This window comes from Anopheles ziemanni, chromosome 3 (genome assembly GCF_943734765.1).
Source record: "Anopheles ziemanni chromosome 3, idAnoZiCoDA_A2_x.2, whole genome shotgun sequence".
NCBI lineage: Eukaryota > Metazoa > Arthropoda > Insecta > Diptera > Culicidae > Anopheles > Anopheles ziemanni.
The window spans coordinates 53810957-53835735 of NC_080706.1; positions in this window are offsets into that span (position 1 = coordinate 53810957).

The window sequence follows — 24779 nt, forward strand, 5'->3', positions numbered from 1 at the left end:
GCGAGCCACCGAGCGGGTGGGTGTCATGATTGCGAGTGGGCAGCTGCATAACGTGACGTCGTGGGATGTGACACCCTAGATGACACGCTGGCCGGGATTACAGCCACTGAAGAAGACGTACTGGATCGAATTGCCGGCACGGAGGCAGTGGGTGAGAGCCTAGAACACGAGGTGGTGACATTCGGCTCGGTGGGCTTTAATTGGGACTTGCCGTGCGTTTGCCAGGTAGGAAGCCAATTAACGGGTCTCGAGGACTGGCGGCAGAGTGCGATATTACGGACTTTAGATAATAGTATGGGGAAGCGATTGCAATAATTGCTGTCCATGATCGATCATAGAGTAGTTTGAAAATTACGGAGGCGACCGGCTATCGATTTGAGAATTATGATGAGAGGGATTACGTGGCGATTAGAAAGTTTCTCATTTTCACACAGCTATTTACTTATAACTGGAAAATATGGATAGTTTAGAATTGGTTTCGAAGGAAGTTAATGGTTAATTTTTCAAAGCAGGTATTATTAATTTTCATGTGTACGATTTTAGGCGTTTAAATATTGGATGGAGAAAAGGATCGATTTAATTTTCAAATTTCGGCTAACTAAGTACCGTGTGCACGCTCTCTGTGGTAATTTAGGTTTATCTCAACACGGGGCTTTAAAACTATTTAAGAAATCGGTTTCATTTGATGCTCGGGTAAGCTACACAATTTTTCAAGAAATTAAAAATAAGTGATTTGATGAACAAAACTAGAACATTATAAAAGAACTAGAACATTATATTGCTCATATAATTTCCTTGTGGCATTAAATTATCATGTTATGCTCCGGATTATGAAACTCGCTACAACTGCGCTTTACGCTGTACGAATAAATGAAATTTAAATCATAATATAAGAGTCATAAATTTGCTACTAAGTCGTTAGGTAATGAAAAAAAATATTCAAAAATCGAATGAATGAAATCGGTTGGAACGAATTTTGTATATATACATTTTTATGAGAAATTAAATATGTCTAACGTTTGGTTATTTTAAATCTACATTTTAGTTTTCCATAGCTGGTTTTGTTAGGAAATCTTAAATCATTTTTCGTCCTACAAATCCTCAATTAAATTGTCTGCATTTGTCAATGCCAATGTTTAGTTCCTGCTATTATACACCTTGGACCTATCTCTAGGCAAGATTTATTAACTGTTTACGTTGAAAATTTTATGATCGTTTTCCCCATAAAATCAGTTCTGGCTATGATACGATTATGATTGGAATCAATATTAATTTAAATTGTAGCACAGCAAGATTTTTATTAGTTAAACACGTAATTTTCCATTATTGATACGTGCGAGAAGCAAATATTGGCAAATTAAAAAAGGAAACCTTACCGACTAACTACAACTTTCCTTACTTTCTACCCAACAAATGGTTGGTTCCAGTTCAAAGGTAAATCATGTCACATATAGTCCTAATCAATTGACTGCTGTAGACAAATGAAGCGAACGAACGAATTGTTCGAGTCTTAACGGGGTTGCCTTCCACCCTGAACCTTTAGACTACTAGCCAGAAGCATACACTGCCAGCAAAGACCAAAACAAAAAAAATACTTAAACTATCCCACGCCTCCGCAGAGTCCAAAGTCATGACCTTTCATTCAGCACAATCCACCAGTCGCCATCTCATTATGTCCAGTCCAATTAAGGACCGACCGGTGGAACAGACCAAACGAATATACTAGCTGGAAAAGCTACGGTAAATGTCGGTGAAAATCGAGACTATTTGTGCTGCTTGCCGCTCTTTTCGCGTTCAACCACCCCCGTCGAGTTAGAATGGGGCGACGAAATGAAATCATTTCCAAAATCACGGATTAGCGGTGATCGTTTCTTATAGGCGATGCCACAACGTTTCTTCGCCGTTCGTGTATGTCAGCTGGTTCATATTTTCCCGCTCGAAGTTGGCAGCGTCCTAGTGCGCAGCTCAGGCTGCTGCCAATACTTTGCCCTAGTTTATTTGTACTCCGAGAGCCTTGCTAGACTCACGAGTATTACTTTTGTTTTCTACGTTGCTTCTGTTGTTGTTGGATTATGAACGCTCTTATTCGTTTTCGGATTCACTCTACTCCGTTTGGGCTAGTTTTTATGGAGCCTTTTCATTTGCTGTTCCTAACCACGAATACACCTCCTCTAAGCTAGATTTTTCGTCCAACCCAGGCCGCTCACAAAGATCGCACCGAACCGCTGACACATTGTTCGGGAGGCCGTTATCAAAAGTAAATATCTTCTTCGGTTGGCGTACCGGTTGCTGCTGCTAAAATGAAAGCGACCGTAACGGCTGCCGAACGGAATGCCACAGTGGAAGGTTTCGAGTGCACGCGGAAAGTGCAGCTTCGAGGCGTCGAACGAAGAAGAAGGTGCGCGAATCGTGATACAAGTTGAAATTTAAGCTAATAATAAAAGCAAACACTAAATTCAACCCATCCCTGTCGTGTGAGAATTCATTGGGTCGCCTTGGTCGGTGCTTCGTAGCTCATGCTCATGTCGACCACGGCGTTGGATACCTGGAGTTCGATGGAAAATGCACCACAAATCGGCGGGAAAATACCATCGCACTGTAGGCCACCGAGTGGAATTTCGACTTCTTACACCTTCACGTCTGGGATGGTCAAATCGGGGTGCCCTTTTCCTGGCTGTCCGGCGACTCGGGTAATAATCGAACCCCTGATGCATTTTGCTCCCAGATCTCCTCGTCTACGTCGCACACACTTTCCCTGGTGAGCTTTTAAGCCACGGCCGTCGGTGCCACTTCTCGCTCACGGGGAAAAAGTTCAAATCCACGAGCTGCACGATTTTGTTGGCTTGGGTTTTGGGAGGGCTGGAAAAACTCACATTACTTGGTTGGAGCTAACATTCGAACCCACTCGCCCCCCTTCCCTTTCGTTCTTCGGTTCGTGGCGAAATTGATGGACCGCCGTGGAGAGGGTTCGTCCGCTCCGGGGCAACATGGCCGCAGGTGATTACATATGCACTGCGTCAGCCGTGGCTAATTTTATTTACCTTACCTACCCAAATGAGTCAGGCACGATCCCGTCTTCCTATTCAGCTGAATGGGCACCTAGGTCGGCGTTTTTCCCGGGGTAAGTGCATTTTCTTACTAACCCACAATCCCAGGACCTGCCAGACGGGGCGATTATTACAGCCGCGGACGTGATCTTTCGATGGAGATTCACAACTGTTAGAAGGCTTCACAGACCAAGTAAGAAGGCTTACTATTTTACTTTCTTCTGCTTTTGCTAAATTGAGCGCTTGGGGAAAAGTGAAATTCTTCCCTTTGGTTTGGTATGCCATTAGAAAAGCAAAACATAACCCCCAGTGATGTGACATACTTCGATTGATTTGTAATTGAAATAAATACTTTCCAGAAAAATACAGAATGGAATCATGCTACTCACGGAAAATAAATATTTGATTGCTTTAATTTTCAAAGGTAAGGTCTATTTCTTGTAAATTTATTAATTTCATTCAGTTTCAATAGAATCGAAAGCATAATGGCATGATTGTAGAAATATAATTGCAAGAATTTCAGCTCTAGGTATTTAAAGTTTTATGCTTTTATTGTACGTTTCGATAGCCGAAGTTATATGAAATAATTTTTGATACACAATTTCAAAGTTCCAAATGCAATGGCATTTTTTAACAGTAATAATATTTTATCATCGTTACTTTTATAGAATGACTGTAACATAAAAATAATTTTATCTCGTGAAAAGGCCAGTTTCGCATAAAATGCTCGCTGAGCAAAGAATCGTGTGAATAAGATGTATGGTTTAACCGCCACAACTGCACATTACCGATTTCACGCGTCTACTTGTGAACACCTGAGCATTCAACAACCTTCTCAATCAACGATCAATCAATTGAAGTACAGTATGTCCCATAAAAAAATGCGAAAATTTTCAATGCTTATTTTTGGGTAACTTTAAACGTTATTTTTACGGTGGTCATGTGTGTGTGTAATCATCTGGTAGTATACTATGAGAAGATGTAACCAAAGAAGTGATTCTCGAATAATAAAGTTGAGAAAAATGTACGTTAATACATTGTGATTAGTTTACTGCTCGCCCAAATGCCCGTAAAACAAATTGTATCGATCGCGGGATGCCACCTGACTACTATTTACCGTATCCAACAATCACTCCTTGATGAACCACATCCCATGATGCCAGGAAGTGGCCATTCACGGTCCACTCGCTCGCCAAAGGGCATCAGATCAATGAGAGGTTGAGTGAGACAAAATCGTAGCAGATCGATTAGGAAATCGGCTAAGGAAGCCGATATTTCAAAATCTACCATGCATCGGTTGATCAAACATGACTTGAAATGTTCGTCCAGAGTCAGAGTAAAGCGTCACCTTGTAACAGACCGAATCAAACAACTACGGCTGGAGTTCTCGACACGTTTGGTGTCAACATCAAAACAAAAGAATACCGTCGTCGTATTCTCTGATGAAAAAATGTCCTTCGTCGATCCCGTGTCTAACACACGTACAGACAGGTTTATAACACCCAAGAAGATTGAGGATGTTCCAGAAACCCTGAAAATCAAGTTTATAACCAAACATTCGGCCGGAGTCATAGATTTTGAGACCATTTCGCCCACTAGCTTTAAAATGCCATCAGCATTCATCAAAGCTGAATTAAAATTTAATACCGAGGTTAATATGAACATTTTGTTGGACCACGTTCTGCCATGGATGAAAGCAAACTTTGGAGCACCTAAACACATCATTTTTCAATAGGTTTCAGCCCCGTGACGTACTTCAAAAAGGACTCAACTATGGCTGAATAAAAACATGGAAATTTGGGCAATTACATTTGACCTCCCACCAGTCCGGACTTGAATCCTTTGGATTAAACAACATGGGCACATGCTCAGGTTAAAGCCTGTGCACGTTCTAGCACCATCGTTGGATCCCTGACAGCTACAATTGCCAAGGCGTGGATCTCGAAAACTGATTCATACATTGAGAAGATATGCTCTCGATTTTGTCCCCGTATGGACGAGGCGATCAAGAAAAATGGTATACCAAATTATTAATGTAATCATTTAAGGCTTAAAAAACGATTCCCTTCCTTAAATTACAATTTGTTTGATTATTTTGTTTGAAAAAAATTATTGGAATCTAAGGTACCGATTTTCGCATTTTTTTATGGGACATACTGTAGATCACCAAAGATCACGCACTTGTGGAAGCCTTGTAAGTTTAATCCAGAGCGAACCACATTCGTACGACGTCCATTGCGTTACTGTAGGTCCACTTGCAGATGTTAAGTCGCTGTTTACCATTTTTATCCGGCTTCGGGGGGAGCTATTACTTAACTAGGACTGATTTCATTAAGCCTCATTCGCCAGTTGAATTTGTATACGTGCTTTGACTCAGTTAAAAATACCAGATATAATAGATTATTATAAAACAGTTAAAACCTATCATAAATCTTCTTTGAGTGCGTCGTAGTCTTTCTTGGAGAGTTGTACCGTTGTGTCTAAACAACACGTCATTCCACATTCCGGCCACTGTGAATACCGTCTTGTCAGGTGTAAGTGTCCGATCATGCTACGGTTGCCTCCCTCCCAGCTGTCAGTTCGTCTGACCAAAGTGTTAAAAGATCAAAGACCAGCAAACCAGGTAGTCAAGAACGGCCGCCGGGGATGGCGCTGCAAATTGATAAAGTTCCGTCGAAACTGGCGAACAAAGTATCGGTAGACATGTCCGCTATGGCCGCCAGCGAGGACAACGTCCTACCCACCCTGCGCACTGCGCTCCGGATGCATTTTCAATAAACCAAACCGTGCACTTCCTCCGTTCCGATCGATCTTTAACCGCTCCACGCCAAGTCCATCCATCTGTTGGACTCGGTAAACGATTTTCCCGCAAACGGTTGCCACTTTCTGAGGCGGTGGCCAGGACGGGAAGGGAAGAAACCGGCAGGGATGGCTGAATTATGGCAGATTTTTATCGCAAGTGTTAAATATTGCACACCTTCGCACACAGCTGTTCACCTGAAAGCCCATCATTATCACATTAAATTTATAGTTCCTTCCCGGGCGCGCGGGAGCTCCATCACTGCTCGACTGATCGGGTTTGCGTCAGTGGAATCGGTAGTGCTCCCCCCCAACCCCTCCCAGTGGTCTGTATGGTCGTAATTGACGCCCGGTTGGCTGGTCTGGCCTGCAAGAGACAAGAGGAAGAAAAGCCCGTTCCAGTCTCGATCTCCGATCACAGATCGACGAGCGCGGAACGGCGTGACCGCAACAACGTTGGCAGCAGGAACGGCACGCGGAAGAAAGCGATGCGGTTGGCAAGAAAGAAAAGTAAAACGGGAGCCTCCTCCACCGGTGCATCGCGACGGAGCGGAGAGTGCAGCGAAGGAGAGATAATCGAATTGATTGCACCGACCTCGGGGTCTCCCGGTTCGGGGGACTCGGTCAGTCGCGGCCACGGTTGCGCCTCCTCCAACCAAGTCACCGGCGTTAACGCGCTGAACCCGTGCACCGAACGCCAGCGACCGTGTCCTAGAGCTACAACACTTCGTCATCATCATCGTCGTCGTCGACGTCGATCGTTGGTCGCTGAATGCGTGTCTTATGCACTGATGTTGATCAAACGCTTCTTGGCGCTTCAAAGTGTTGGCTTTAAAACTCCATCGCGCGGACCAGGAGGGCGGGCGGGTTCAAGGGACGCTCCTTTGGAGCCATTTCGAGAGCGCCGCTCTTGTTACTACCGCCACCATTATGATTATTATTACTATTATGACCGCGGCGTTGGCTAACGGTTTCACTAATTTTAACGGTCGGGTGGATCGGAGATCGGGAACCGCGGGTGACGGTGATTTACTGGACCGATATCGCATCCCTTTTCGACCGATTTTGCGTGGTCCCGTTTCGGTGGCTGCCACCTGCTGTGCCATTTCGCATCTTACCCTTCCACCGAATCGATGTGATTAAACAACCACTATCTGTTTATCCGATAATAGAAAACTCAGTCCATAGGGAAAACGAACGATCGATCGAGCGAAGTCAAGGTTTGCTCATTTTTACTTCTCCTGTCGAAGAAGAGTAGGGTTTCATGTATCCCTACCAATCGGTGAAGGTTGACTCTGCGTCCATTGCTCAACCGGATTTCGAAATAGACACAACAATGGCAATGGTACAAATTGCTACAAACACGAGTGTAAATGTCAATCGTCGTGTCCAAGGCGACTGCCACAGTCGAAGATGAGGACGACGACTGAATACTTTTCACGAATGTGATTTATTTTTGCTGTTATTTGTTGGAGGTGTTGCTACCCCGTGTTGGTGCATGTTTTAATGTAGTGATGGAATGAATGGAAAATTTACTAGATTCATTGATTATACAATGTTATGTGTTCATTTTCTGAGGCAAAGCCAGGAAAACTCCTCAAAAGTCTCTGGTAGGAGCAATTAAACCACATTAAATACAAAGACAAAACAATGAAAAGAGAAAGTATCAATCAATGTTCAAAATAGCCAAATAGCAAAATGGATCAACTCGTTACGAACACCCATGATGACGAGGAAGAAAGTTGTAATGATTATTTGACGCGAGGCCTCAACGTCGCCGGGTCTCATCGTCCACATTCGGTCCACATTTCAAATTTCTACTCTCCACCGAGTTTACTTCAACTTGCCTTAGAGAGTTGAAGAAAAAGCAAGAATCAATTCAACAACAGCAACATGTTCACATACATGTAAGGTAATAAGCGGTCGGATGAGGCTAAGGGGTAGAAAATAAGGCAAGCCCAAAGCACGCATCGGCGTTGGCAGGGAGAGATGGTACGTAAAAAAATAGACGGTTTTATAGGAAATGACACAATGAAGTCAGATGTCCATTGTATGTAAAATAATGTGATTAAAGATCGGGCGGAACGGAGGCGAAGTGTGGCGGGTTTTGTTGTCGCGCTCGACGCTCGCGCACCTTTTGACGGCGACGATGATGAAGATGAAGACGATGACGCTGATCGGTTCGGTCGAGTGCGATCGCGACCAGAAATTGAAGGGAGTGGACCGAGGAGTGAACTTTCCCGATCCCGTGCGTTTTTCTCCTCTTCCACGAACCGTGCGGCGAAACAATTCCCTCGACTGGGGACGAAAGCCTCGATCTCATTCGACGATCATGGACACACACAGGAGAAAAAAACATCCATATCGTACCTACGTCTCAGCGTCCACGGTCCAGCGCGTTGGTTGGCGTGCCATACCGAGCATAATCGACATTGCGCGAGGTCCCACCCGGTTGCCTGGTGCTTTTGCTTTTCATTCGTCCCGGCTGTTCGCCCAGAACCGGTGGGTGGCAGTGGGAGGTCAGAGGCCACCGAGGGAAACAAAGGAACACCAGGGCTAACCGGGTGAGGTTAGAACTTTCATAACGTCGGGCGTAGGCGTTCAATGGACTGCTCGAGGACGCGCCAGGGGAAATCGGGCGACGGAAGGATGGACTTTCAGAATAATGCTCCAGCGAAGCTCCATCATCGGGAAGACGAGATTGAGTAAGAAAGGGACGGTGGTGGGCAGACCGGCGAGGAACCCGAGAACAAGGAACATCATGTCCGAGGTTTGAGGCACCAAAGATGAATGGGCACTTCACTTGACTGCAATGGGTGTGTTCGACGCCATTTGGATATTCCTCGTTTTCCATGTACCGACAATCTCGGGGAAGCGTGGAACGAGCGTCCGGTTCGAGGAGGAATATCGTTCCAGCTCTGAGAGGCGCGTTTCTGCAGCATCCATTCACATTCACCAAAGGGAGAAATTAAGCCGTTTTTCCCATGAATGAATGTCTTCCTATCGTAATACTCTCATCTTACAAACAGTATGCCGCCATACGGATACAGGATGTAGATTTTGAACAAAACAAAGTTAAACAGAACTGAAGTACAATAACTTTTTACAATGGAAAGTGGTGATCTTCAAACATTGTATCTTCAAGACAACATACGAACTATCAAGTGCGTTCAGTATAAGAAACTTCCGTTTCCTCCATTCGAAACACAAAAATAACTGGAGTACTCCGTGTACAATAACCGATACGGATGTAAACAAACTCTCTTATCGGTGGACGATCGTCACCTTCACCATAACCGTCGATCGGGAACCGTTGTTTGCAAACACTGCGCCCGTGAGTTCGTTCTGGATCACGAGAGGGATCTCCAATATCCGTACTATCACCCTGGGAACATCTTCCGTTGCACCAGATCTGAGCATAATCTGTCAGCGGGCATCCTGCAACATCGTCTAATGTCCTCTACCACTCCTCGACGGGGATACCCTCGAATGGTTGCACCAACAATGGTGGAAAAGTAATCACCGATGCATCATCGGTCTCGTCGGCCGTCACTAAACTCATTGAACTTTCAGTCCACCTTTCGGTAGAAATGCCAACCAAACTCCAGCCCACACCGAGTATGTCCCATGCATAAAACGGGAAACTTTCCTTAGAGCGTACAATTTCCATTCTCTTCCCTTTACTAGGCCTATTGCTTTGAAGGTTTGCTCAAGCGCACGTCGGGCCAGACAGGCAGGTACACACAAGAGGTCCTTTTCACCGGCACAAAGCTGGTCCTGTGTCGTGCCAAACAGGATTCCATACTCCGCTCCTTTGTCGACGATTCGTCGAGTGCCACTTTTCATCTAATAAGCGTAATTTTCCTTTGCCTCCCGCACTCGGCAAGCGTAAGGTACGGGGAAAACAGAAAGGACCTCCAGGATTCCGTCTCTTCCAACTGATGCTTATCAATCTTGTGCGCTCGTTGTGTTCTACAGGGAGATTATTTCCCTACATGCATGTGTGCCGGTTACGGAGTGGAGTTGCGTTTCGTATTCATGTTGTTGGGCCAATTTCGGTGACAATAAACCGGCCGTTTTTTCCCATCGAGGGATAGGTGCAGCAGGAGCTCGGAGAAGGTGGGCAATTATTTTCTCCTTTGCTGAGCACCGAAGAAACACAAAACCTTCCACACACTTTGAACGTTGATCGAGATGACTGCAAGGGAAATGTTTAGAACGTGAAGAAAAAATGCAACACCCATACACACACACAAACTCTGCCCAAGAAGAAGTAAGCGAACGTTTGTTTTCGCTAGAGGGTGTCATTATGCTAGCTAATAAGGACAACGATAATAAGGATTATCCTCTGCCGACACGAAGCCCCGAGCTTTGGATCACAGAGCGGATGGGAAAATCTTGAAACCTGAAGACCAAACGACAAAGTTTCGGTAATCTATCGGACCAAAGGGACCTCGGTGAAAGGTCGGGGTGTGGCGTAAGCATTCTTGGTCGCTGATGCTGCTAACGCTGTCCGGTTGTTCGGCGAGGGACATCTCATTCGGGCCAGCCTTTTTCCCGCATGGGACCTCCGTTTTTGGAGCACCATCTGTGGACGATGATGCGGCGAGGATGATTGAGCAGTTCGGGATTGAATCGAACGTAACGTTGGCCGATCGACGACGACCAAAGGAATCATCAATCATCGAAATTATTGTCACGCTGCCAGTCCGTATCGGACATGACTGGAATGGCTGACCGAATGGTTGACCCGTACACACGCAAAACTGTCCACCAATCGAACGCAATCGACGATCGTTGAAAGGACTCGTTCGATCCCCTCGGCCAGCACGTGAGACGCAGGGTGTCTGGTGGTGAAAGGTGGCACAGATTCTAACATCAGAATCCTGATGGTGACGCAGCGAAATCTGTCCGCTGTATGCCGATTTAGTTTGCAGCCGCCTTTTCCTTCGTTGGTACTCACCCAACCGGCTGGAACTAACCGGAATTAATGGAAAATATGCTCACCTTGCGGAGTCCGGCGATCGGACGGTCGATCGATCGATTTTCGGGAAAAAGGCCGCAACGGCGTGGACACCGGGGATTGCAAGGATGCGCAAGGAAGCGATTCGATTTTCTCTTTTCTACGGATGATGAGCTTGGTGATGATGAGGTCCTTTCGTGAGGGACTATTTATTCTACGGAATGCTGGCCGGTTGGATAGAATGACTTTTCAGATTTTCACCATCGACCCCGATGCCACCCCCCGCCGTGTTCTTCCCCCGCCAGGAACCAGGCAAATATTCATCCACCGGAATCCCGACGCTTGCAGGGAAAGTTATCCGAAAGTTCTTTGCCGAAAGCGGATCGGCACCGGTTGAGTGAAAATATTTATTCAACCAAATTCTCTACGCCACCCGGAACGCTCAAACCCGCCGGTCGTCAGAGTGGCTGGGGAAAAGGTGCCGCACAATGGTAGCTTCTAAATTTCATTAATCAAACGAGGCAAAATAAACCGCCAAAAGCCACGATGCGAACGGTGCCGGTATCGTAAGCGAGCGATGGTGGTAAATCGATTCTCTCCGAGGATTCCGATCACCACCGCCGCAAGACGAAACTTGATCTTGCGCAGTTTTCCTTTCAACCGGGATATTCTCGCACGCTATCATCAACCGGAGAAACCCGATTGACCGATCGATTGAGTGGCGAACGGTGTACGGATTTTCTCGTCCCACCAATTGCCCTGCGGCTCTGCTGCCGACGCTCCTCACGCTGCTCGACTATTATGCAGTTTATGCTGCCTGATGCTCCGAACCGCTCGGAGACGTTTGTGGCTTTTGCAAATGGTTTTTCGAGGCAAAAATAGAGGCGATCTCGAGCTGCCAGTGTGCGCTTCCCGTGTTTCCACTCGACCGGCTCACTCACGCTGGACTCTCGCGGGCAGGCACAATAATGAGTTATTATGCTAAATTGAACACTTTGGTGGTTTCGGCCCGCTGGCGGGGCGCACTACGAATCGTCGAGCGTGGTGAAAGAGCCCTCGACCGAGTCGATTGTCTTTGTGGCTCGACCCGCCCCGGGTGGCGATTTGTGGGAGGATGCATGGCGGTGCAGTTGCAGCAAATTCAGGTGCAGATACCGGAGTCAGCGACCGCGCACGACCAAGTGAAATGGTAAATAAATCAAGCAAAACGATAAACTATCGATCTTACGGCCGGTAGCATTGTGGCCTACAGCTTGCAGCCGACCGCCAACTGACCGCGATGCAGTTTTGGTCCGCAATGTGCCGATTCCGTGATCGATGTGTGACACGTTTAGGCCGTGATCGAGGGAGGAGAGGCGAGAGTTAGGGATAGCCAGAGATTTATTATCTCTTTTACCACATAGTCACAGCATCAGTGGTTTTCTCAACAACAAGGTGAAACCCCCAAGAGCCGATAGGGATGAGCTTGAGGCGAACAACATGAAGAAAATATTCAATGAAAAGAAAAAATTCCATCGGATCCAATGGATCTGACCAGTTTGAGTTGAATCAAATTATATTGAATGTGCATTTTCTGTTTCGAGTTTCATAGTTCTGTAACATTCTTCTATGTTTGTAAATATAAAAAAATAATAAACTTCAATGTACAACATGTCAAATTGTTTCATAAAGCGGTTTTCTTCATTCTTTATCGAAACCTACTTTATCGCCATAGTTGTAATGTAATATTTGTTACGAAGAACCGCTTTATTATATATACTTTCATATTCAGTACAAGCAAATTTTATTTCGATACAATTTAAAAATTATGATATGTACATATATGAAAATTTCGTAAGCTACCTCTTTTTCTGCTATCTCTTTTTCTGTGTTTGAAAATTTCCAGAAATTTCCATTACGTGTATTTCTTTGTTTTTTTATAATTTAAAATATTGAAATTGAGTTACATTGGGCAACTATATGTCAACAATGATGAACACTAAGACCTACAAATAATTTAAAATTGATTTCTAGTAGATCAATGAAACAGTTTGTCTTGCTTTAACAAATTCGTTTGATGTGCAAACTTAATACTTTGCTACTTTGCTAATTCAGTAGTTTGATAGAAAAGGAGTAGGTTTTTAATTAATAACACCAAATTTGATGATTATATACCGAAGACAAAAAAGATCAAACGCCCAAAAGTAAGACATTGCTAAAACAATGACACATTTGGTAGAAATCAAACGCCAAATCTTAAATAGGATCTGCTAAATTAATCCTAGGCGCAGCAACACTGAGCTCTCTTTGACCTTACACATCTTTATTCAACTTGAGCGAATGATTTCGCTACAATTTGGGCGCTAAACAAAATCAACAATTGTGTCAAATGGTAATTTCATCAATTTCAAATCATTCTTTTTCGATAGATTATTGATACAATCGTTTTCTAGAAAATTCCTGGGTCCTTTTATTGCATTCTTTTAACACGGGAACATTTCTGAGATGAAAGAATAATGGACCTATGTTATACAATGCCAACGACTCTGATACTCTACCCGCACTACTGTATATCGCTGCCGAACTTTTATCATTCGACAGATCTTCAACACTTCCAGATGTGACAAAATCAATGCCTTCAATCTTCACCTTTATGCTACCGAAAGCTCCTGAACCAGCGATTGTGCAACTTCACATTTATTGATCCAATTTGTCCATCGCGCTCAGCTGGCGGACACAGTTTAATCCCTTTTCCAAGCCGTCATCACTTTTAAGCAGTCCGATTTCGGCTAAAACCATACCAACGGATGCGTAATTATCTTCAACAATCCGATCTGGACGCAGGCTGTCAAAACTTCGAACCCGACACCGCACCCGGTGTCGAATAACAAAGATCAATCATAACCTTTTTGCAGGCGGCTTTGGTTCTATCCACAGGTAAAGGGCATGCTGTTTTCATGAGCTATACGTGGTTACGAAACTGAAAGATGGGCAGACGGAGCAAAGTCTTAAGGTACTGAAAATTGAATTCTTTAAAAAATCTGATTGACAGCTAGAATGAAACTGTGCGCTCAAAAGCGTGCTAAAACATGGTTACGTCTGCGCATGGAAGAGAAAGCACTGGAGGAAACAATTTCAACCGGTGAGACATGCGTGTGTGTGAGCGCGAGCATAGAAGAATGTTAAAAAGACATGCAGCATACCGTGACAAATTCCATGCACAGTTCCTTTCACCAAAGGTGAACGCGTTTGGCATTCGGCCCTGGAATACCTTGGGTTGTTCATTACAACCGAACGATCATCCGAACGGCACACGCTTAGTTTTTTCGGCTCCGGTCTCCGATAATCACGACAACCAGAAACGTCAGATCGCGGTGCATTTTGTCACCTTGGCTCGGAAAGCCCACGGGTACATGACCATCCGCTGGGATCATCCGTGAAGTCAGCCTCGTGAAGATGCGCCTCTATGGTTCGACCTTTCCCGACTCGAAAGGACAGCGACGTGAGCGAACCGTGTGGCACCTGGGAAAGGAAGCCCAAAAACCCCCAACACGTAACACGCAGGTTATCCTTCGGTCCCACTGGAACATGAAAAGCCGGCACGCGGTCTGCGAACTGCAACAGGGGCCTTCCCTTGGCACGATCCCTATTTCGCGCACACGGTTTCAATTTGTACCCACGAAACTGAACACCCTCCGTCGCTCTTACTCGTGGGTCTTTGCTTTTCGGGCTGCAAATGTTGGAGTTTGTGTCGCTGTCAACACTGACGACCGCTCGAAGATGATGCTCACGATGACACCAGCAGCCAAACCTTCACCTGCGTCAGACTCTCCAACTCTCGTCGAATATGATGATGTAATGCGGAATGCATCGATGTGCTGCACTTTCTGTCGAACTGGAGTCAGTTGTTGTAGTTGTTGTGGACTGGACTCGCTCACGGTAGCGCACGACGACCGACCGTTCGAGGAATGACCTTCCTTGACACTACGACGTACAGATAGCATGTGTACGATAGGGCTGCACCGAGTTTGGCTGTATTTCGATTGCAGTGGCATTGGATGCTTGGGATAGGTCTGTCTTTTGATTATAATTCTTACAACTTGACCTTTTGAATACACGTTTGAGGAAAAAATGTTTAAAATGAGGTGTTTATGAGAGGAATATTATGTTCCTATAGTTATGCTAATTTAAAAATAATTGTCTTATTCTAGTTCCTAGTCTTCACCGATTCTTCATAGGTAACCCATACCAATGGTTATACCAAACAATAAAAGATATTCGATGGGCTCGATTGGAATGCTATAGCACCCACTTTACGGGCTCGCATCCCGCCATCAAACATTCCAATGCACTGAAGCCATCCTCTACTGCCTCGGAAGAAGTCAAGGGAAAAAAGGTCATCAGTAAGGAACACAGCGTTCAAATGCAAGTTTAAGCAATTCATCGAAACTTCACCCGGTTGGTACCGGGTACTGTTAGATGAGTCCAATTATTTCACGCACCTTGAGCGCAGACAGGCGGCTAAACAATATTAGATGTTTTTGTTACGCTTGCGTTTAGGAAAAATGGTTGCGGTAAGTCAAACAGCTCCATTTAGCCGAAAGCGAAGCTTAGCACGAGCCCACTCAAGCCCATCACCACAAGCTACGCCACAATCGACCGGACGAAGATCTAGCCGGTAGCGCACCGGAACGCGATCTGTATTGTCATCATAATTATGTCCGTCGCCGCAAGTCTTTCGGATTCCCTACGCCCGAAGGGTATACTGTTTGCGCTTCAGATAGAACCACTGACTAGAAACACTGGGACCACATGTGGGAGGAAAGAAAAACACAGCACTCGAGATCTCTTGTCCACTTTTTAGACCAACTAAACTGGGTAGTAAGAAGTTGCCTCCCTTTTCGGTCACCACCGTTTCACACTATACCAGCGTTGTGCTCCTAAGGGCCTTCTTCATCGCGGGTGGATGCGTATCGTAAAAGCGCGCGTCCGTCGACCGGCTATGCCGAGGTGACACTTAGCGTAACCACAAAGCCGGAACACGGACCAATTATGATGTGAAGACGGAGGGACAAGAGTTTTCAGCAATCTGAGGGCGATTCTGGAATCCGATGTCGTTCCAAAGTGAACTGGACAATGGTGTATTCACGGCCCTTGAAGTCTTGATGTCTAAGGTTCACTGCTGTCGTGATAGTTAAGTGTTCATCCAACTCTAAAGTGGGATGTAGAATACTTGCTTTGATTAATCTGAATTGAAACTTGCATTGAAATTTAATAATGTTGGTTAGATTACTCTGAAGTACATGTTAATGGAATATGTTAAACGATTTCTTAGTTACAGTTTATCCATTGTTGTTTGAATTCTGTTAGATTTGAGCGGTCCTAAGAAAACAAAGCGTCAAATTGTTTGTGGTGATTACATTTGTGCCAAACCGTTAGCAAGGCTGCAAAGTCCCTCATCGGTACAGTTCTTCATGGCCGCCCAGTTCCGTTGCTTTGGGGAAATTAAGTGGAAAATAACCGCACGACAACTGTCAGCCGACGGCCGTCGACATCATGGCGAGGGAAAACTCCGCCATAGGAAAATAAAAACCTCTGCCTGGTTCCACGCACCGATTCCCAGTGTTTGCCCGTTTTCCACGAGTTTGCCTCGCTGTGGCTCGCCGTGGGGTCAGTCAGGTGCGAACGGCTGTGCGCCCGATGTCGCCGCGGTGTGATGAGCCTGCGGAGTTCCGTCAGGCGTTGCGAAGAGGCCCGGCGGAAGAAAACCCGCAGCCCGCAGAGACCCCAGAATGTCATATCGCGCGTGCGCACGGCTGCGCATCCAAACACCTAGCCGGTGCGCCAGGCGAGACGCGCGCGCAATTCAATCGTTGTAATTACCGATGATTGGACCCTGGGACCTCTCGGCCGCGTCCCGGCCACGACGATCTGGCGCAGATGACAGATGACGATGTTCATGCTGACAACTCCCTGCTGTGGCGCGACTGCCTGCTCGATCGCTCGCCAGCGATTGTCTCGGAAAGGTGCCGTTGGTTTAAAGCTATTTGCTCTCGCACGCGCACGCGAGTGTGTGTTTGGCCGCCCGTACTTGGACTCGGACGCGGAACGAAAGCGCAGACTTTACAAGAGGGCGCCACCATTAGATCGCAACGCTTGAGGCGCATAACTGGATGGGGCCTCTTCTACTCGCTTGGCTCCTTATCTGCACACACACACACACACATACACACTTACGAAAGGTTCATCGCACAAACCGGCGTTAAGGTTGACATCTCGGGCTGGTTCGCTGGTTTGGGCTGCGAGAAATTGGAGCTCATTTCTGGACGACCACTTTTTGGGGTCCCTCAGCAAATTTCGCCTAGTTTCGAGGCGGTGAATTTTGTCTTTTGACAGTGCGACCGATTTTCCGGTCAATTTCCGACGACACCTTCAAACACGCGGTGACAGCTTGAAGGGTTTCTCCAGCGTTCGGGTTGCGCTTGCGTAAAGTTACCGCTAGATCCGCGTGCGCTATGGAACGGAATGGCTCTCGGGGGCTCATCATCGGCCTGGCGGGCCGTGGCGTGTCGGTGAGTCATTGTCCCCGGTGGCTTCCCTGAGTCGCGGGCAAACGGCTTTTAATTGACCACGCAAATTGTAGGTAGTTTCGTAGTGTCGGGTGATGATCTATCATCGTGGAGGCGATTCGTGGAGGAAGCAGAGCAAGAAAAAAAAACGACAACCCGTGGCCACCGGAGACTACGATGACTTCCACGGTCTATGCGTACTACACCCTGGTTTTTCTTGTCTTTGGTTTCTTCTGTTCGCGACGATGCGCTCCTCCAGATTGGGCTAGGCCCGCTGGAGACTTTAGGCTTTTCAGGCCAGGCGAATGTTGACAGCATTTGGCGAGGCGTTTTTTCTGCGACATCGGGACATACCGCGCACGGAACCATCAATAATAACCTTTTGCGCATTGACAGAGAACGTAAAATATCAAAAGATCAGATCGTTGGCCGGAGTCGGTGGGCTGGAGTTGGGATGGCATCACGAGTTTTATGCGCGAGTTCGGTTCCTCCCGCGCAATTGATCGTACGCTGTGATGTTCCCCTTGTAGACGCTCGTTTAACGTAGAGCATCTGCATGGGAGCATCCGTTGGCAGCGATTGGCATCTTCACCATCACGATGATCACGACAGTTCGATGGACTAGACTCTATTCTATTCTAGAACCAGATTCGGTGTTTTGAGGAGGAAAAGTATTCAATGGTTAAAATACGGGATCTTTTTGACAATTTAATAATTATCGTTTTCCGAAAACAAAAATGATTCCTGAACGTGTATAGAGGGCTTCAAAATACGACTTACTAATTCGCTACACCCTAAATTTTGTGGGCAGACAAACTCTCTGCAGTGAGGCAAGTTTTCCTAAGCTAAGAGAAGATAAAAAATCTACCGATGATCAACAATGATAAATCGATTTCAACAAACTACAGCAGCCGGGAACAGATCCCTAACATTCTGCAGCCAATAGAAAGATAGTCTGCAAACGTGCCATTTATGCGCGGAATGCAGCGCAACGATTAATGATGCTACTCTGGCGTGCCATATTGGATAGATTTTATGATTTCGTAAATACGTTCCGCGGCGACGGTTCAAATCGACGCGAAATAGATTGTAGACGATTTGTTAGCGTACCGTTTTCGATTGCTCAATATCGCCGTACCGAGTCATTGATAGAATGATGACCCACGAGTAGAGTTAGAAGGAAATATAATATGTGGCTACTGGGTTAAGATTATCACACTAAAGACCATATATCATTTATAAAATGATAAGATAATGGAAAAAATATCTTTGCGTCAGAAATAATCATTTTCAAAACTACTGATGCGTTTACTTATGCCACTTTTCTAACCATTCACTAACCTGTAGGGAAAACCCCAATGGCACGAGTGTTCAGTACACACACTGCCAGTGATGTTTCATTCATGCTCTTTCCTTTAACCTGGATCGATCATATTCCATTCACTGTCCGAATCCGAGTAACCGTACATCCCACAGGAAACAAACGGAGCGGCTCGCTTTCATTCATGCATAGTTTTCTTTTCGAAAGTGGTACGGATCCGGGCCGAGAAAACGCAAAACAGACGTTGGCCCGATCGGGTTCGATACGTTCGCCAGTTCGCACAGATTAATTTACGCCATCGTCATAAATTTCTAAATAATAACGATCATCAAGACGATCGCGATTACCTCCTCGGCCCAGCGCTAAATGATCATTACCGGAACGGGACCCTCTCGAAGTTTCTTCTTATTTTCGTCTCACACATTTCCTGCCATTCTTCCCGACAACGCTGTTCGCCTTCGCGTGAAGTGAATCTCCAGCCGTCACCGGACCCACCGGGGGCCCCCAGACGCGAGACGTTTCTGATGCACTCACATGCACTTTGTTGATCACACCTTAATAATCTTCGCTTGGTTCTGTTGGATTTTTTCTCCCTGTGCTGTGCTCGCACCCGGCGAGTTTTCCGTTACCATTTGCAACATTATGAACGGGTTTTATTATTTCTTACTTTTGCGGGAACCCGCCCGAACCCACGCCGCAGTGCGGCCCCATCGTGCGGCAGTGTGTGTTGGTGGTAATGATTATTGCTAATGGTAACCGCCGTCTTCGGGGGAGGCCTCCAAAGCCGGCTAACTACGGAGGGTTCGCTGGCAGCAACAAAAAAAAAGATAAAGATTCTACTCCGCATGTTTGTTAGCCATATATCACTCGCGACTGCGGCGACTCCTCGTCAATTGCGCATACCCATTGCTGTGGATGCGTTCTTCAGGCGATTTTTATTCACATTGCATTTTGTCTCCATGCGCATGATATTGTTGTGCTGCTTTTACTTGCAGCCCATTCTGTGAAGTACAACGTGGAAAATACACCGAATGGAAATAATCAGCTCATTTTCGTCATGTTACTTTTTGAACATAACCTAAGTATGTTAAATCACAGAAAGAGAAATTGCCAATGGCAAGAGCAACTGAAAGCTTGCTTGCTACAATTTCTAAATTGATGCGAAAATAACTTGCTCAATACAATGTAAGAGTACTACGAGACCGACAAATTTAAATTTTTTAGCATTGTGATACTGATTAGTATCATTTAAAGATGTTTGTAGAAAGAACAAATGATCAAACATATAAATAGAATAAAGCAAATATTTTAAAATAAAATACTTCTACTCTTTTATTGTAGCTTATATGTACAGACAGAGTTTTTGTAATATTTTACTTACTGACAAAAAATGTTACTTTAACAAAACGATTTAGCATAGTAATTATAAGTGAAAACAACCACGACTTATTGATACAGTTTTTAAAATGCAATCGCTTTTTTATCTTGCCAGAATACCCAGTTCTTTGAACAGTTGCCCCGTTAACAGAAAGTTCTTTTTCAAGAAGCTGATGTATTTTTTTATTATTAAAGGTCATGTTTGCTTCACTTTGATTGTTAATTTTGTAAAAAAGTAAAAATATAGTAGTATTATGTTTAACATAAACCATCAATTATATAATCGATTTTTTCTATTCAAAGTAGTTGGAACTATTTTATTTTTTCTTATTTCTTTTGAAAATTTAATAAACGATGTTTTTATGTTAATGCAATTGCCCTAGGTTTAAAATCTATAAGATATAAAAATGCTACCATCAACGATTTTAAATTACAAAAATTATACGTGGATAATTTATAATGTTTCTAGAAGCTTGGAAGACTATATTACATTCTAGGGCGAATAGTATTTTGCCTTCCATAGAAGTCTTCTTTCAATATAGTACGGGTGCCCAATCATCCAAAAAGGTAAGAAAAACACGAAACATATCAACAAGGGAAAACAGCATCATTTAATCATGAGATGCTATGGCCAGAATGTGGACATCATTCAAAGTTAATGTAGCTGCACGTTGCCTGCTCAAACGGGGCCGAAGTTTTCCTGTGCCTCGGTCGACTTTTTCCATCCCGGTTCCATCCTTCTTAACCCTCTTGTCCATCTCTTTCCACTTGGCCATCCTTCTTGGCATGCTACAACCCTCTTCGAATACAGCTTCCTTTGCACACGAAGGACAATCCGGCAGGGAAGCACAGGGTGAGTTTCTTTCGGCACTGTCCACCAAGTGCATCGATGCACTTATGCACCGGTGCATCGTACGGTGCGTTTCGAGGGACAACCGAGGGCGTATAAAAATATCTCCACGCTTCTCAAAGGGGACTGGCAGTGGCGGTGTCGCACGATTTTCTTTTCAGACGCCCTTCTGCTTCGAAGAGAGTTTTTTTTTCTGTTTTCCACTCCATTTGCATACCCTCACACACACTCAGTGTGTGTACACGCACACAGCCTCATTCAAATCCGCGTTTGTCCGCGGCATCGCTCAGAACAGACGACAGGAGTTGTGTTTTTGTTGATTTTCCCACTCGGTTGGTACCATTTTTAAACCATAATGAATCCCCGGACACGGTCCACATGCACGGAAACAGGAAAAAAAAACCCACACAGGCTTACCCAAAATCAGGAAGCCTAAGGTGAACAAAGGTATGGGTAGGAGGGGGAATGCAACTGTCGGTTGCATTCTGGTGCAAGTAAAGTGCAAGGAAAACCAGAGCAAAAAGAACATTAAGGACAGTTAGTTTGGATGAACTAACCTTCGCACTGTTCGATGCCGTTGATAAGAGGAAGGAATGGGGATTTGGGTGAAGTTGGGGTGCAAAAGCGTTGCAGCCTGCAAAAGATACATCTTTGAGCGAGTTGTTTCGAACTCAAGTTGGGTGCCTTTCGATCCTCCGACATTTCACCATCCGCTCGACCGACGTCCTTCAATTGACTCCACTGGCACACACGCACACTGTTGGCGACCCAACACAAGTATACTCGGTTTCATTAGGGTGCAGTTTTCCCTCCGATGCAACCGTGCCATGCGGACAGCACATGTGTGTTTCATCGCTTCAGTGGCCGCCGAGCGTCTCGAGCCGGACAAGGGAATTACAAAAACTGCTTCATCGAAGATGCGCCTTCGATGAGGCGACGGCAGAGGAAACTCCTCGGGAGCATCCCGAGAAACCGAACGAAAGAATCATCTCAACAACAGGAAGTACGGTGAAACGGAAGAAGATCTCTCACGGCGTCGACGACGTCCCGACGACGATTTTCACCATTTCAAGCGCATCGTTTTCATCGTGGCTATCGGGTTGCGTCTCAGAATTTTCCTTTTTTGTTTCTTTCTTCAGCGACGACAGTTTCGGGATGGGCCCAGCGCATTTTCCCGCATCAGTGTGGTAGCGTTTTTGCTTGTAGGTCCTTTTTTCCGTCGGCTCATCCGGCAGCATGTTGTGGCTATTGAGAATTTAACGCACGTCCACCGATGGGAAGTTATTCTTGACGCTGTGAATCACACGACGCTCTGTGTTCTGTTCGTATCTTATAACGATTCGTGTGGTAAAGAAATGTTTGGGATGCCCTTTTTATGATAAATACTTGACTCGTCTCAAATTAGTAGTAGTAGCGTAGACCAACGAGCTCGATATGAACTTACAGCATGTTCATTATATTTGCATACTAAACTTATGGTCGATTACTAAAGGAAACACGAAAGGACATTTCATGATGTATTAAGTTGTAGTGAATGGTTTTGTAAAATAAGATATACATTTGAGAGCTTAACCGTTACATTTAGTACTGTTTCCCGAAAAACCCTTTCTAGGAAAACATTTCTGGTGACTATACTGCTTTTATGAATTTATTTGGTTCATTAAGGTTCAAGCTAGTATCCTGTTAGGGAGTTTTGGCATGTTTTTATTAGGAAAAATAATGAATTTTTAAAAAGTTCAATTTTTAAAGATCTGTATCTGGATAAGGCAAAATATAACAAAAAAAAGGGGCAATATGCACCACAAAAAAGGGATAATACGCACCATTACAATGAGGTAAAATATACTCATCGTCAAATAATCAAATTTGGATCAATTGAAACGTTTAAAAACTTAGTAAAGAAAGTTAGTAAGCCCTTAATGGGCAGGAATGATCAAAATGCTCGTAAGGTCAAGAAGAAGATTTTGAATGATAAGAAAGGTTTGGTGTTGTTTGTTTATAAACTGTTGCATTTTGAATAAAATTATCAAAATATTTTTTTACATATAAATTTGTTTCTCTTTCATCTTAATGAGTTTTAAGTCACGTTTCAGATTGATCTTTTATTTTTTGTTATAATTTGCAATTTTGTTGTGGTTATGATAATAGAGCGAATGTTTTTTTTAAATTACTTTATTTTAGATAAATTGAATAACCGTCCAGAAACCTATTCTTCGAGCAGCTTTATAAGACGTTGGTGAAAAGCATTCACCAGGATACACGTTAACTTACTTTGCTTTGCAATAATAGCACTAGTTTCAAAGAGAGGGACAAAAACAAAAACCAACCCAATATTTGGCGGCTACTCCTATTATTTGCACGATAGCAAGAAACAGAGAAAAAGAGATCCTAAATCACTGTGATTTTCGTTATGAATGTCACATTTGGAAAATTTGCATAAACTATTCTGAGAACCATTATGCCAAAAGCAAGTGCATTTAAAGCACTCTCATCGGATTGTGCAGCGTATGTAAGAATTCATCATTAAACGGCTTTTATGCCAGTGGGTTTGTTAGCAGATCGCTCTAAAGTGCGTTCTCTGAAACAAACTGAAGCGAATCCCTTAGGACGGGCTCGTCGGAGTCGGAGTTTCTTCAGATTTTCCCCCGCGGTTTCGGGTTGTGCACATTCGCAGTGCGTCGGCATCTGGCCCCCTTTACGGAGGGCGAAAATTAGCCGGTGACTTCAGAGGCGGGAAAACCGATACGCGGCACCGATAAATCACTTCAAAGCGCGGATACCGTTGAAATTCTAGCGGGCCGTTGATGGTGCCGCGTTCGGTGACGATCCTCCGTGCAGTCCAATTTTTAAATCAACCGAAAAGCAAAACGGGGTAAACCCCCTTTTGACTAGGGCCGAAGCAAGCCTCCGACAATGCACGCCGCGTAAGCTGTCGATCGCCATATTGACTCTTCTAGCAGAGCAAAACGAAGGGCACGGTAGAGGGAGACAAGTTAGCCGATTGCACGGAGTGTACTAAATTTAGGACCCTTCCCAGTCCGATGACAGTTTTCCCTTTCGGACGGCGCAACCCTGAGAAACTTACGACCACAAAACACCTCGGCCCAAGCGATGTACTTGCTATGCCCTTTGCCAGCTGAATCCTATGTTTTTATGTCGTTCTATTCCTTCGCCTACTTCTCCCCCCCCCCCCCCCCCCCCCCCGCCTGCTTAAGGCAAGCCGTGAAGATGCACGGCTGCTGCGTAGCCCAAAAATAGAGCTCCGAACCATAATTTCGAGTGCAAGGGCAAGCGCGTCACGAAAGTCAATAAAAAAAGCAAGAAAGGAGACACCAACTGGCTCTGGCACGCACACGGTGCTCCTCAACCGTGAATCCTCGCGCAACCGAAGGGACGAATGGGCAGATTTTCCGGTAGTGCCCGGCCAGCGTTAGTTGCATGGTGTGGAATTGGTGAAAATTATGTACTGGGCCAGTGATTATAGCGTTTTCGTACGTCGGTGTACATTCGAGATGTTCAAACAATTATTGACCACATGTAAAGTACTTTGAAGTTAATGCTTTTTAAGTTCTATTTATGAAAAATAATTATACATTATTTTGCCTGAAGGGTGATAAATATCAATTTAAAGCAATAATGTTTATCACACAGCAACAAAACCAAAACCAAACAATTGAAATATAAAAGACTGAGATCATTTCGTCAAATTATTTCTGTGATCTATACAGAAAAAGAACATGATAAAGAATAACTGTTACTTACTTTTAATTTCAGTTCAGAATTTTCCTTATGAAGAAAATATTACTCATTTATTTGAAGATCAATTGATATAACCTGTCCTGTTTTAGCTATACTAAATAAAACATAAGCCAAC